The following is a 14868-nucleotide window of genomic DNA, read 5'->3' as shown; positions in this document are numbered from 1 at the left end:
ATACTCGCCTCTCAGCTAGCATCGTAAACGGCCATGTCACAACATGCAGCAGCAGGGAGTTCCAGAGGTCAGATCTTCTAATGGTTATTTCCTGCCAAGCCCCCCGGCATTTGGCAAAATGCAAATGATTTATAGTGGCAGTAAAAATTAAGCTACTTCATTCAAACCACAGGTAAGTGGCAAGCTTCTCCACCAGAAGGAGCCAACACAGAGGAGTCCCTGCTCTATGCTACCTTTTCTTTAGCTTCACAGGCGCTTCATCAGAAGACCTCCCTGGCTATGGTGGAGGGGTGCAAATGGGATGAGGCCTATCTTCACATGTCCTTAGTCATGTCACATAACCTTCGGAAGACAGGGAGCTGGATACAAATTTAATAAATTTAGGAAGGAGAAGGTTTTCCCTAATTCAGGTACCCACCTCCAAGTGGATCCTGAGCAATTCCTGAAATTCCGACTGACCTCCAGAAGGCGGTGACCCGGGAGAAAATGGCGGCTTGAGAGGGTGGAGTCTGCTGAGGCGCTTCCCCTTCCCAGGCCACGCCCTGCTCAGACTCCGCCTCCAAATCTCTAGGAAATTGTTAGTTCAGCTACTCTATGGCATAAATAAAAGCTGTGGGATGCAGCCGGTTCTCTCTCAGCATCCGGAAGAACGCACGTCAGGCAGAGGCAGAAAATGGAGGAGAGTCTCCGGAATATTAATTTCCCCCCTCAAAGCAATGCGAGGAAGCGGGTTTCTATGCCAGGCTGCGCTTTTAAGTAAATGAAGCTAATTAAGTAATTGCTGGAATTATTAGGACTCTTTTTCGCTTTTGTGAGAGGAAGCTGGCATTGTCGCTAATTTCTTTGGTGTTTGGTTAAGAACCGGCAAAGGGAAGCTTTGATTCTCAGAAAACGAACACGGGAAACTGGAAGCAGGGGTAGGGGGAACACCGAGGAGAAACGCTCTGTTTCGAGAGTGGTTTTTTCAGGCGGCAGGCAAAGCTGAAGAGGGCAGAGATTTAAAAGGCCCCTGTTTCAAAATGGAAAGCCCAATTCAATACAGATTTGTTAGAATGGGGAGGAAGGAGGGCAGAGCTGCTGTTTGGAATGCAGCCAGTCCCTGATTCGATCTCCAGTTGAAAGGTCCAGGAAAAGACCTATCAGGCAGCCAGTCTGAGTGGTCTCAAAGCGGCTTTCAATCCCCTTCCCTTTCCTCTCCCCACAACAGACACCCTGTGAGGGAGGGGAGGCTGAGAGATTCCTGACACTACTGCTCTGTGAGAACAACACTATCAGCCCTGTGACTGGCCCAAGGTCACCCAGCTGGCTGCCTGCGGAGGAAGAGCCATGTGATCCAACCCATGTGGTCCTTTCGCTTGACACCCGGTCATTAAATTGGGGATTCTCTGCTTAATCAACCCAGGCTTTAAGTTGATTAACTGCAGAACAGTAGTTGTGCAGCACTGAAAGACGGCAAATTGCCAGACACAAGGGCTGCTAAGCTGGATTTTTACATTTTTCACAGCAAAACTACCCAGGGGTAAAACAGAATTCACAGAAGGACCCTCCCCTCAGTCGCCAAGAGAGATGTGTTTTATTTTCTGCCTTCTAGGAGCTCAAGGCGACGCACGCCATTTCTCCCCTCTCCGCTTTATCCTCACAACGACCCTGCAAGGTCGGTGGGGCCGAGAGCACACGAGAGAATTCCGCCTGGGAAAATTCTGCAGCTGAGAGGAGATTTGAACGTGGGGCTCCCTGTCATTCTAACCGTGAAAACTAATGCGCAACGGACCCATTCCTGAGCATGGCCAATTGTTCCTAGGTTCGTTAGGCACAATCAGTTGCCGTTCCAAGTTAGTTGGGGCATTGGAAGGAGAGAACACACCGGGGAATTTGGGCCGTATGTTACATACCGGTGTCGATCCCTCGCTCAAAGAAGATGCTCTCGTGGAACGCTCGCTCGGCCCCCCTCTTGCACCCGGCCGAAGCTGGGACATGCACACACCTTTAATTAGAGACCTCATTTCCATCTCTGTCCCTCTCCCTACTGCGCTTTGCAACAGGCAGAGCTGCCGGGTGATGGCCCAACAGCCAGAGGGGCTCAGAATCAATTTACCAGGTGCCACTCTCCCGTGTGGCGGCGAGTCAGATCCAATTTCCTGGAGCTGCCCTTTCGGGGATCTCATCTGCATGCAGATGTCCCGAGATTTAAATACAGTGTAGACCGGAGGGAGGCATTCTCTACTAGCGTGAGCAGTGCTCATACGGATATCTTGATGGCAGAAGGCGGGCTGGGGAGAAGGGTGTGTGGCTCAGTGGCAGAGCTCCCACCTGGCAAGCCGAAGGCTCCCGGTTCGATCCCCGACACTTCCAGTTAAGTAAGGGGACCTCAGCTTGGGGCCCAGCAAACCTGGACCAGCCTCAAGGCCTGGAGGCACATGGGGAAGTGCTGTGGCCCAGTGGCACAGCACCTGCTTGGTGAGCAGAAGGGCCCTGGTTCAAATCCCCCCCTCTCCGGTTGAGAATAATAGACTCATAGAGTTGGAAGGGTCCTCCTGGGTCATCTAGTCCAACCCCCTGCTCTATGCAGGACTCTCCCAACTCTATTGCTCATCCCCTGTCACCTGCCACCCCCTTGAGCCTTCACAGAATCAGCCTCTCTGTCAGAGGGCTCTCCAGCCTCTGTTTAAAAATCTCCAAAGATGGAGAACTCACCACCTCCCTCTGAAGCTTCTTCCACTGAGAAACTGCTCTAACTGTCAGGAACGTCTTCTGGTTGTTGAGACGGAATTTAGAATCATAGAATCATAGAATCATAGAGCTGGAAGGGACCTCCTGGGTCATTTAGTCCAACCCCCTGCACTGTGCAGGACATTCACATCCCAATCGCTCATCTACTGTCACCTGCCACCCCCTTGAGCCTTCACAGAATCAGCCTCTCCGTCAGATGGCTATCCAGCCTCTGTTTAAAGATTTCCACAGATGGAGAACCCACCACCTCCCAAGGAAGCCTGTTCTACTGAGAAACGGCTCACTACATGAGATTTATTTATCCCTGACAGCAGGTCTCCAGGGTCCCAAGCTGAAGTTTTCCCCATCACCTACCACCTGGTCCTTTTAACTAGAGATGCCGGGGACCAAACCTGGGAGCTTCCGCATGCCACGCAGGTGCTCTGCCGCTGAGCCAAGGCTCTTCCTCACCCTTGGTCCATCATAGTATTGTCTACTCAGACCAGCAGCTGCTCGCCATGGTTTCAGGGTCTTTCCCATCCCCTCCTGCCTGGTCCCTTCAACTGGAGATGCTGTCAGGGATTGAACCGGGGAACTCCTGCATGCCGAGCGGAAGTTCTGCCATTGAGCCATGGCCCCTCCCCTGCACCCAATCCAAGAACTCTTTCACAGTCCTAGACTAGGTGCATTCTGCGCTCTGTTCCTCAAGATGGTGTCTTAGTGGAAATGTTAAAGTTATTGGGTGATATGACTGCATACCATTCTTCCCTCCCAAAGGCAGTTGACCCATTCTTCCCTCCCAAATGTCCAGTGATGGGCCGGGAAGGGGCAAGGCCCTGGGTGGGTGTCCATAGCTCTGCTTCCCAACCATATTCTGCACGATCGCGCCACTTCTGGAGCATCTTGAAGCCTGAAGGATATTTCAGGGGCTTCTCAAGGGTAAAACGGTTGACCATGGGGATTGAACCAGGGGACCTTCCGCCTGTCGAGCAGCTGCCTTACCAGAGCCACGGCCCCTCCCGGCTCCGCTATTCGAATTGGAAACCGTCTCAAAAAGTTGTGGGACGCAAAAGAAGCAGGGAACGGCGCTGACTTACGGTTATTGCAAAAACCTTTATCGCCCGAGGGAAGAGATTTCTCACTAGCGCGATTTCATCCCTCTCTTCAGTCGGGGTAGGTAATAACAGAGGGGGGGGGAATGTTTGTGAGGATAAATTTAGAGGGAAAGGTTTGAAATGGAAATAAGGGAGGGTTGGAGAAGGGGAACAGCACGTTGAAGAAGGCTGTCAAAGGGAGAATTCTCGCTCTGCTCCTCAAACGGCAAGCCCTGGAGTTGTTTGGGAGATTTCAGCAGTGGACAAACCAATATATATTTAGGTGGCTAGCCATGTCAGTCTGCAGTAAACTGCCTAGATCTAGGTCTGGTAGAATCCGAGAGACCAATAAGATTTTCCAGGGCTGTGGCTCAGTGGGGGAGCCTCCACTTGGGACAAAGAAGGTCCCAGGTTCAATCCCCGGCATCTCCAGTAGATACGACCAGGGAGGAGGAGATGGGAAAGAACTCTTCGGAATGTCTACATAGGTCTGTATAGTTTTAATGTTCAAGCCACAGGTCATAACCACCCTAAGAACAAAAAACAACCATCGGAATAGACAAAGCTGATCTTGAGGGAACAAGGGTCGTGATGCAGAAGGTCCCAGGTTCAATCCTCAGCAGCTCCTTTTGAAGGGACCAGGAGGGAGGGGATGGGAAAGGCCTCCGCTTGAGGCCCTGGAGAGCTTAGGAGAGGGGCTGTGGCTCAGGGGAAGAACCTCTACTTGGCATGCAGAAGGTCCCGGGGATGTCCAGTGGAAAGGGCCAGGCAGGAGATGACTTGAAAGACCTCCTCATGAGACCTCTAAGAGCCGCTCCCAATTGCACTGACCGAGAGAGATCTGGGTCACGTCCATTTCCATCAGTGGTTGGCAAGAGAAGGACTCCAGAACCTTGTAGAGCCATTTTCCACTGGGCACCACACTTGGGATTTGGCCACATGCCCATTTACACTTTCCGGGAGGGACCCGCCGGACACGTCTCCAGCGGCAGCTGGCCCATGCTCAGTGGGAACTGCAGCCACTGCGGTTGGTCATCCCGCTTGGCGCAGTTCCCTCTTGGCAGGCCGTTCCCGATCTACTTCTCACTCTGCCTGATTGCAGTAATAGCCAGGTGTGCAGCATTCCTTTCCTCAGCCTGAAATCTTCTCTGGCTCTGCCTAGTGAGTAAGAGAAGGCTGTGATGAACAGGACAACGGAGGGGATGATAAGAATAATAACAGCGACCACGGGTTTATTCAATGAATGAATGAATCCAGCGAGCAAAAAGCGGAGGTGGGGGGAGTGATATCATTCACAGGCTGAGAGAAGGAGATTTGGATAGGAGGAGGAAAGGAAGGGTTGGTGCCCAAGGCAGATGGAAGAGCCCCTGCTTAGCATTCAGAAGGTCCCTGGTTTAATCCCTTGTATCTCCAGTTTAAAAAGGACTTCCCTTCCTCTCCCCACAACAGACACCTTGCAAGGGAGGTGTCTTTACCAACTCTGGGTTGAGAAATCCCTTGTAAGGGAGGTGTCTTTACCAATTCTGGGTTGAGATTTTTGCAGAATCCACCATCTAAACCGTCTCTCTTCTCCAGGAGAAGTAATCTGCTGGAAATCCAGAAGCTCTCCAGGCCCCGCCAGGAAATTGGCAACCCCTATCTCCCATTCGCCTTACCCCCTTCCTGCCTGTTGCACCCTCTTTCATTGTTTTCAGTACAATAATCTGTTTTCTCTGGCAGCAGCATGTGGGCTCACCCCCCTCCCTCGGGTGAGGTTTCGGCTCAAAGCCGTCGCGCAGGAAATAAGGCAAAATAACATTCACAGCTTCCTGGGCGCCAGCAGGCTCCCGAGGAGAAGCTGAGCACCATGCCAAGAGCACGGCTGTGCCCATCCAGCAGCCTTCCTGGGCAAGCTCTCCGCTCGCTGGTCCCCATGGGAAAGTCACGGTTGGCGTCACCTTAACAGGATGAGCGGGAGGACAAAGACGTCCTCGAAGGCCGCCTGTCGGGGGATGACCCTCAGCGTGACATTGAGGGCTCCGGACTTTCTTTAAGCCGACTCGGGAAGGATTTTGGCCGATCCCAGTTAAGTGCTGTTCTCGCTCCATGCCTGCCGGTCGTTTCTATGCAGGGAGCTGCAGCGTCTTCAGCCCCTCGAATATTTCATTCCTTCTCTCTTCTTCTGAACAAGGGAAGGGAAGCGGAAAGCAAACCCTGACCTTGTGGCGCATATGTAAGAAACGGAAAGGGGTGCTAGAGCAGCCGACCTCAATGGGGGGTGGCCACATGGCATGTTTGAAGAGGGCCATGCACTGGAAAATGTGATATGGGGAACCCAGAGGGTTGACGTGGGGATCCTGGGAACTGAACCAATGAAAGCCCTTTTTTTGTCCCATCTGTCATCGTTAACTGATTCTTTGTAGGCTCAAGGTTACCGTGGATGAACAATACGGATGTGAGTGTCCTACACAGTGTAGGGGGTTGGACTAGATGACCCATGAGGTCCCTTCCAACTCTATGATTCCCAAGGCCACCCAGCTGGCTACATGTGGAGGAACAGGGAAGCAAACTTTCTTCTCCAGATTACAGTCTGCCCCTCTTTAATTACTACACCACGCTGGCTGTTTGGCATTTCCAAATCTTAGCATGCCTAGGCTAACGTCTTATGCCTTTTGGAGACCAGCTCCTGGTTTTTAACGCTCAGAGAAAAGGATATTGGGTGTTTCTCCAACATCCCGAGTTCTGTGGGAGAGACCCTGCGGGGGCATGAAGGAACATGTCAGATGCACAAGGAAGTGTTCCCAGGAAACGAAACGAGGCACAAGGCGCAGAGTTAATGATACATTGTTCGTGTCGGGATGGGGTAGTTGCAGATCTAAACAGCAGGGATGCCTTCGATGGATTCCATGCTCTCTCCCCCTCTCGCAGCATGCTGAGCTACACAAACAGAAGACAGGGAACCGCACGGATCAAAAATAGCCATTTTTAGCAACAACAAAGAAGGCTCTTGGGCAGGGACACCTCAAGGTAACTCAGCCGGTTCTGTGAGACAGGGCAGCTACAAAACCAGACTTGAAATGGGGGCATGGAATCCTTTAGTTGTGAAAACTTACACGTACCTCCAAGTCCAGCTAACAAGACACAACTCATTGCCGAAATGAGAAGCTCAGTTATTAATGTTAGTAGGGTAGCTACTTGGTATCAAGTCTCCCAATAAGAAGATCCATTGTAAACACGAAATCTCTTTATTGAAGAAAACAGCAAACAGAGACAAGGGTTTCCCTTGCTAGAACTGAAATACAAAACTACAAACCAGCTGTTATATTACCCTTGCAACCTTTGAATCTTAATGTGCCAGGCTCTCATGCTTCCCAGGACAAGTTTCCCAGGATAAAGTGAGTGCAAAACTCTAGACACTACAGGCATTCCTAAGAGCAGAGATCAGTCCAGCAAGGTTGAAATGATAAACACCTGCAAGTGATATAAAGAAAGAGTGCTGTGGAAAATCACTCCCACCATTAAAACGCAGGCTAAAAACAGGTCAAAAGAAATATCACTTGGAAATAGGATAGAACAGGTCCAAAATCATAAAACAGGTCAAGCATTATGCGACAGGATCATGCAAACAGGTCAAGGAAGCACTATATGGCAAGATCATCAAAATAGGCAAACAAGAACTTGACATTTGAGAAATTGGCAGAATTGGGCAATAGAGCAAAAATCATACCTATGCACTACTCTATGGGCATCTTAGCCACTACCAGTTTCATTTATATTGACATGAACCTACATGGAGCACCATGCTGTAATCTATCAAACCTTATGATGCAACAATATAGATGGACCTGATATGCCTTGATGGCTACTGATAACAGTAGCCAATGATGGAATCTACATTTCCCCTGTTTCCCTAGCATCTCAGCATCTTGGGCGTCATCACATCAAAGATGCTTCATTGGTTGTAGTCCAGTTAGCCTTGGCTGAAGAGCCAAGTAGCCAAATCACTTAACAAGGTGTCTGTGCTGAAGAGCCAAGCAGTCAAATCACCCAACACAACAAGGAGACTATGCTGACGAGATGGTGGATAAGCTCAATAATCCTCACCTGGATGACCCAGGCAGCCCGATCTCATCTGGGCAGCTAAACAGGGTGCCCTGGGGGGGAATCTACTGAGGAAGTCTAGGGTTGTGATGCAGAGGAAGGCTCTCGCCTTGACCTGGATGGCCCAAAATATCCCAATCTTGTCAGATCTTAGAAGCTAAGCAGAGCAGACCTGGTTAGGATTTGGATGAGAGACCACCAAGGACATCAACCACCTCTGTTCATCTCTTGCCTTGAAAACCACTCGAGGAGGTCACTGGAAGTGGTCCGTGACCAGATAGTGGCACTTTCCACTGCTACCAATGGAGGGAAGTTTCAGAGGGCTGCCATGTTGGCCTGCAGTAGATTCTATTCCGGTAGTGCCCTGGGGGGGAGCATCAGCTGGGGTCCCCCGCAGTTCAAAAGAGAAACCACCCAAACCAACGGAATAAAATCAGGACAACATAAATTGCCGGTGTCTGTTTCCGCTACGGGACCGAGCACAGCGAAAATGCTTAACTACTTCCCGAAGCCATCAAGCTCTCCCCTGCCCATGAGCTTGTTTACCAACACGTTGCTCAAATATCACTTGCTTCATTTTCATTCTGTGTTTCCCCAAGAGGATGCCCGTCTCTCATTAACAAAAGGGCAGCGTAACTTGCAAGGACACCCAGACTCGGAGCTGATAGCTCAGTGTGCCTGCTGCACGACATTTTTTAAGCACTCATCAGAATGCTGTAATCGTTCCCTCCCCCTCTTTGCTCTCGTACCATCAACTTTTGAATTCCAGAGGCCACGCCAGACCTGCTGGCCGTTTGCTTATAATCAGCACCCCCTTGGAAGTTATAGCAGCTCGATTCGCGCCCCATAGAAGAAGAAGAAGAAGCAGAAGAAGAAGAAGAAGAAGGAGAAGAAGAAGGAGAAGAAGGAGAAGGAGAAGAAGAAGAAGAAGAAGAAGAAGGAGAAGGAGAAGGAGAAGGAGAAGGAGAAGGAGAAGGAGAAGGAGAAGGAGAAGGAGAAGAAGAAGAGTTGGTTCTTATATGCCGCTTTTCCCTACCTGAAGGAGGCTCAAAGCAGCTTACAGTCGCCTTCCCATTCCTCTCCCCACAACAGACACCCTGTGAGGTGGGTGAGGCTGAGAGAGCCCTGATATCAGTGTTTGGTCAGAACAGTTTTATCAGTGCCGTGGTGAGCCCAAGGTCACCCAGCTGGCTGCATGTGGGGGAGCGCAGATTTGAACCCAGTATGCCAGACTAGAAGTCCGCACTCCTAACCACGACACCAAACTGGCTCTCTCAGCCCCTTAGAGACGAACCAGATCTTTGAGTCTCGCTCCCTTTCTGAAAATGGTTCGAAGTAATGTTCGGGAAAGGAAGGCGAGTGCGAAACACACATCTGTCGTGACGCCTTGCCCACCCTCGCCCGGCTCGCTCCTGCTCGTCGGAGTCCATGTGCAGGCATTCTGAGATATCATTTTTATTTCTACTTCCCGAAATAAAATCAAACAAATTGATTCTCGGAGCCTGCTTCCCTCTCTCGGTCGCCTACTAACGGCATTACATAAATATCCATTGTGTCTGCCTCGCTCTCTGCCGTACGTTGGGGATTCTGCCATCTCAGATGCCGGGATTAATTTGTGTTACTCGGTCACTAGATCGTATCCGTTCACTCTTGATTTGTTTTGAAGTGTGGAATGAAATCGTGTCCTAATGTTATTTTCATGCTGCCTGGGAACGGATAGACTGCTCTGAGTTTTTCTTTTAAAATACTACGAACCTAAAGGCGTTGGCAAAGAAAATATCTCCCTTGAATGACAATAACATTTAAAGATGTGGATGGATTAAGAATGGTTTAGTGGGGGTACAGGAAGGGTTGAAGGCACATTGGGATTTTGTATTGATACAGAATTGGAACCTCAGCCGTGGAACATACTCTCTTTGTTTTAAATCGGGTTTCTAGCCCTTATTGTGAATTATTGTTGCCTGGCAAAATCTCGGCAGCCAGAAATGGGCAGAAAAAAGCTTCCGGTGATTGGGAATGGGGGTAAAACTCACAAAATCGGAACATATTCGTTTGGATAGATTCATAGGATAGTTGTGTAGGTATGCAGTAGAATAGTTAGATTTAGGTACAGTAGCACGACCAACAAGATCGTCAAGATAGAAGCTTTTGAGTGTCAACTCTCTCTTCACCAGATACGACTCAATAAGATAAAAGACCAACTCATATCTGATAAAGGGAGCTTTGGCTCACAAAAGTCACCCAGCAGGCCTCAGCCTGAAAATATCATTGGCCCCTAAGGTACTAGTGGACTCAAATTTCGATGTTTAAGGTTATTTTGCACATAAGTTGGGGGTTGATAAGGGACAGTTTATCATTATCCATTTTTTAAAAGTGGAACTGAACTAGAGGAAAATTCGCAACCAACGAAAGTCTGAGCCTAATGTAAGGGTATCGATCTAGCATTTCAAAAACTCTACAAACGGCAGCCATCTTTCCACCATTAAAGAGAGAAAATCGTATGAATGAAGGAACAGCCAGTGACAACTAGGGATGCTGTGAGCTTTGAATCAAACCCGTTAGGCAGCCGAATCTACCAAGTTTCAGCTGCTGTTGCATGTTGACCTGCTAACCAGATCTGTTCAGTTCACTGCCGACTCCCTCCATGTTAGCACCGTGAGGCTTTTTTGTTTTTGTCAACAAAAAATGTTGACAATCCGGACAGAACGGCAGCTGTTAAGCCCTCTGAGGGCTACTTGGGCAAACAATAGGGTTTAAGAAGCTAGGCAGTTTTTCAAATGATCTGTCATTAATTTGACCTGCTTAACAACCGGCCTGCTGCATGCAGCCGGGTCCACAAAAACGCACCTGCATGAAAAATTGATTGCACCGGACTGCACTGTTCGGATTCAATAGGGCGAATCCATCTGCTAAACAGGCACGAACAGCTTACCGAACAGACATGCAGTTTGCTGAAAAATCGCCGAATACAACAGGAGCCAAATGGGATGCGGTTTGAGGATCACCAGAGGGAATGAGGATGATGAAAGCAATTTTTAAAAAGGGTAGAAATGCAACACTATCTAATTACTTTCAAGGAGACATTTCTATCCTACTAAAGCCTCTAGGTTGTTCTTTTCTTTTTTTTTAAAGAAAACCTGAAAACTGAAACAGATGAGCATGTGACGTCACCGTCTTGCAAACTGTCTAATAATGCAAAATGTCAGCTATCGGCTGGGCAAATATGCAATATTATTTCCAATCAGGATCTGATGTCAACTACAGATGGCAAACGACCCCTCGGTATTCAGAGACAAACTTTCCAAGCCTTAACAAAACTGACTTTCCCTCCTCCCACCTCCCAACCCTGTGAACGTGGGGGCGAGATTACTGTTTGCCAAAGCGAATTTTCGGATGCAAGTTGGATGAGCTCTCTTGAATGACGGAATCACAGAGGGGGATGAGGGCATAGATGCCATCTTGGCCAACCCCCTGCTCCATGCAGGATCAGCCTACAGCATCCCTGCTGGCCTGTGAGGAGGCGCTCACCACCTCCTGAGGTAGCTGATTCTACTAGCGAACGAACCTAAAAAAACTAAAAACCCATAATAGCCTGCTAATATCTTTCCACCTGTAATTTAAACTCATGATTGTGAGTCCTTTCCTCTGCTGCCAACAGCTCCCTGTCCTCTAAGCATCAGCCTTCCAAATACTTCCAGAGGGAAATCTAGTGTCCCTCTCCCCAACCTGTTCTTCTCCAGAGTGAACATCCCTAAATCCTCGCAGGGTTTGATCTCCAGGCCCTCAATTATCTTGGTTGCTCTCCTCTGGATTTGTTCCATCCTGGCTGCATCCTTTTTGAAGTGAGGCCTCCAGAACTGCACACAGTCCTCCATGTGCAGCCTGACCAATACGGTGTATGGCAGGATTAGGCCATCTTGCAATCTGGATGAAATGCCTCTGTTGACACTCTCTAAGACTGTGTTAGCCTCCAAGACTGGAGCCGCTGGATCACACTTTCTCATATTTAGCTTATAGTCCGCGCATACCCAAAGATCTAGTTCACGTAAACCACCGCCCAGTGAAATGGCAGCCATGGCAGGAAAAGTCACACTGCTGCCCGCAAATTCCTCATGGCCCCCAAATTTCTCCCTGCCCCCCAAAATTCTCCTCGCCCTGTAGATCCTTTCAATACCCCCAGGGGGGTACACTGCCCATTTTGAACTCCTACGCTAGAATGACGGAGACGCAGGAGCCAAAATGTAAACATTCGTCCAATCAAATGGCAGATCCACAGATTTTGTCTGGGGAAAAAAAAGAAACTGGAGGGGGCGGGATGGATCGGGGCCATTGGGGCAGGGAAAGAGGGGCAAGAAATCTCCATAATACAAAATGCTCCCTCCTTCAGAGTACTCCAAGCCCGGTAAGGGAAGCAAAGAGGCCGGCGTTACGTAGCTGTCCGATTAGAGTTTGGGAGACCCAAGTTCGAATCACCACCCCGCTGTGGAAGCTCGATGCAGGCTCTTTGGCCAGTTGCATCCTCTCCGCCTAAACTATCACGCTGCATAGGGGAGCAACAAGGACAGGTTTCATCTTCTCCCACCTAAATACTGAGTGACTGGCGTTTCACTGAGAGTAATCTACATATTACCGCTATATATATCCTTCATCTCATCTCCTTGATTACCAGAAGAACGACTGTTTTACTGATGTGTGTTTGATTATGCCACAGAGGGACCCACGATGCTATGCAGCCCCCTACCAACGTCTCTTATGGTTCCCACTTCCTCTGCCCCAGTTTCCTTGCTTGCCCACTTGCCCAGTCCTCCTCCTCCGCCGTAATTTCACCGTGCTCTATACCCCCTCCCCAGCTGTCCAACTGCCTACACCCATCCATCCTACCATTATATATTTTTATAACTTTTCCATGCCGTATCTAAGGTTGCTAGGCAACCCAAAATGTCTACCCGGTTTCTGCAAAGTCTAGGCAAACAGACATCACCAGCTAGGAAGATGGTTCACCACCATTTTAATTTTATTTTTTGCATGTATGTGCTTACTTTTCATATTATAGAGCAAACCTGGATATTGCCTGAGGTTTCCATCCCGGTGGCACACCAGAAGATGTGTTCCACATCAAGAAATTGTCCTTAACAGCGATCCTGGTGCAGTTTCATGGCGCCTGGGAAAAATTTTGCCACGCTTTCTATTATTTCTGGGTTGGTGTTCCCCAAAAGGTCAGGAAGCCCCAACTTATTTATCAAAATGGGTCTCAAATGTTTTCTACGAATACTTGGGTAAAAAAAGACAGTAAAAAAGGACGTGTGGGGCAGTTTGAATATTGCTTGTTTTACATGGACAATATCTAGCTAAATGTGGCACTCTTTGGGACCTTCGAAACAGAATTGCTGCAGATCGGCCACCACATCTGGCCAGAGGTGAAGTTCTCTGTTGGTTTGGTGTTCGAAGATGGTGTAAGTAAGGGCCTATCTGACCAGCTTTTGGCGAAATCCCCCAGTTCAAGGGACAGCAGGCTTGAATAGCTGCCGTGATGAGATTTTGTACTTCAGTGTCTAGCATACTGTGTTTTACAATTCGAAAGGCCTCGGATACCGAGAGAGGAAATAATGGGTCCAAGGCAACGCCGTCAACTTCTTCGGGTAGCAACTCGAATTATAGTCCAGATCCCATCCAGACTTGGCACCTTTGATAGTCGCCAATACTTTGCCATCTACATTCGTGCAGAAACTAGCAAGTTGTTGGCCATTTTATCTCCATCCCAGCCTAAATTAGCACAGCGGGGTCGACAGGGGGACGCTTATATTCCGTGGTCGGATCGGATCTTATCTGCAAATTCCCGGGCACGTCCCAACCTGGAGACGAAATTGCATCCTCGCTTTCCAGGATAGAAAGGAGCAACGCATGCCTTAAACATCAACGTTCTCCACAGAGCAGTATCGTATTTATGGGGTATAGGCAAAGGCCTTGACAAAACGAAGGTCAATCAATAAAAATGTAAGAGGAAAATAGAGCATTTCTCACTTTGATACCAAGTAGGGTAAACAGCCACTGTTTTTAGACCTTAACAAGCCGGGAAATTCTGCATTCCTGGAAATCAATCACCTCTGAGGATGAAATCTAGGATTTCCCAGCCTTCAGAGAGCAACGCATACCTGAAACTTCGGTGTTCTCCGCAGAGGAGGTAGGGTCCCGGGGAAGGTTCCTCTTGCACCATAAACCTCAGGCATCGTGCGGTGTCCCGATGGATCTAGGCCCCCGTCGTGGCTGAGGCTCCTAGGCCATGCAAAAAGAAAAGAATGGGATTTGAAGGCAGGGCGAAACGCATCGAAACAACGCCATCAGCCCAAATCCAGCTACGAAGCTGCAGAAGGAAGGTGCAGCAGCCACATTTATTTATTTAATTTATTTATTTGCATTTATATAACGCCTACTCTGAATGCAGTATATAAAGTCCCCTTTTATTGTGCCTTAAACAAAAATCTCCCACTTTTTAACACACGGAGTCCCAAAGTTGCTTACAAACCCCTCTCCCTTCCCCTCCCTGCAACAGACACTCTGTGGAGTAAGTGGGGTTGAGAGAGCGCTAAGAGAACTGCTCTGTGAGGCTAGCGTTGAGAGAACTGCGACTGGCCCAAGGTCATCCCATTGGCTGCATGTGGAGGAGCGGGGACTCAAACCCAGTTCTCCAGATTAGATGCTGCTATTCTTAATACCACACTGGCTCTCAAAGACTCTTGGTCTTCCATGGCAGAGCAGAGATTTGAACCTGGGTCCCCAGCTCCAAGTATGACCCTTTTATCACCGCACCGTGCTCTGTTCCTACCCATTTACCACCATTCTGCACACAGATAATGCACTTCTATGTACTTTAGAGAAGTAGATTTTCCCGTTTCGCATTCTGCACTCGTTGGATAATGCACCTCCAATGCACTTCAGGAGTAAATTTTCCTGTTTTGCAAAGGAAAATCAGCTACGAAAGCACACT

The 14868-nt window shown here is 48.9% G+C and overlaps 1 protein-coding gene across 3 annotated transcripts in view; it reads right to left on the bottom strand.

Moving 5' to 3' along the window:
- Positions 1-14868, bottom strand: part of ELFN1 (extracellular leucine rich repeat and fibronectin type III domain containing 1) — a 178797-nt gene that overhangs the window by 65983 nt on the left and 97946 nt on the right. For all 3 annotated transcript variants that reach the window (XM_077316879.1, XM_077316881.1, XM_077316878.1), the window contains exon 2: positions 14036-14156. The gene's annotated coding sequence lies outside the window, so the exon portion shown is untranslated. The remainder of the gene's footprint in view (positions 1-14035; positions 14157-14868) is intronic.

This window comes from Paroedura picta, chromosome 17, assembly GCF_049243985.1.
Source record: "Paroedura picta isolate Pp20150507F chromosome 17, Ppicta_v3.0, whole genome shotgun sequence".
Taxonomy (NCBI): Eukaryota; Metazoa; Chordata; class Lepidosauria; order Squamata; family Gekkonidae; genus Paroedura; species Paroedura picta.
This window is presented reverse-complemented; position numbering and strand designations above follow the sequence as displayed.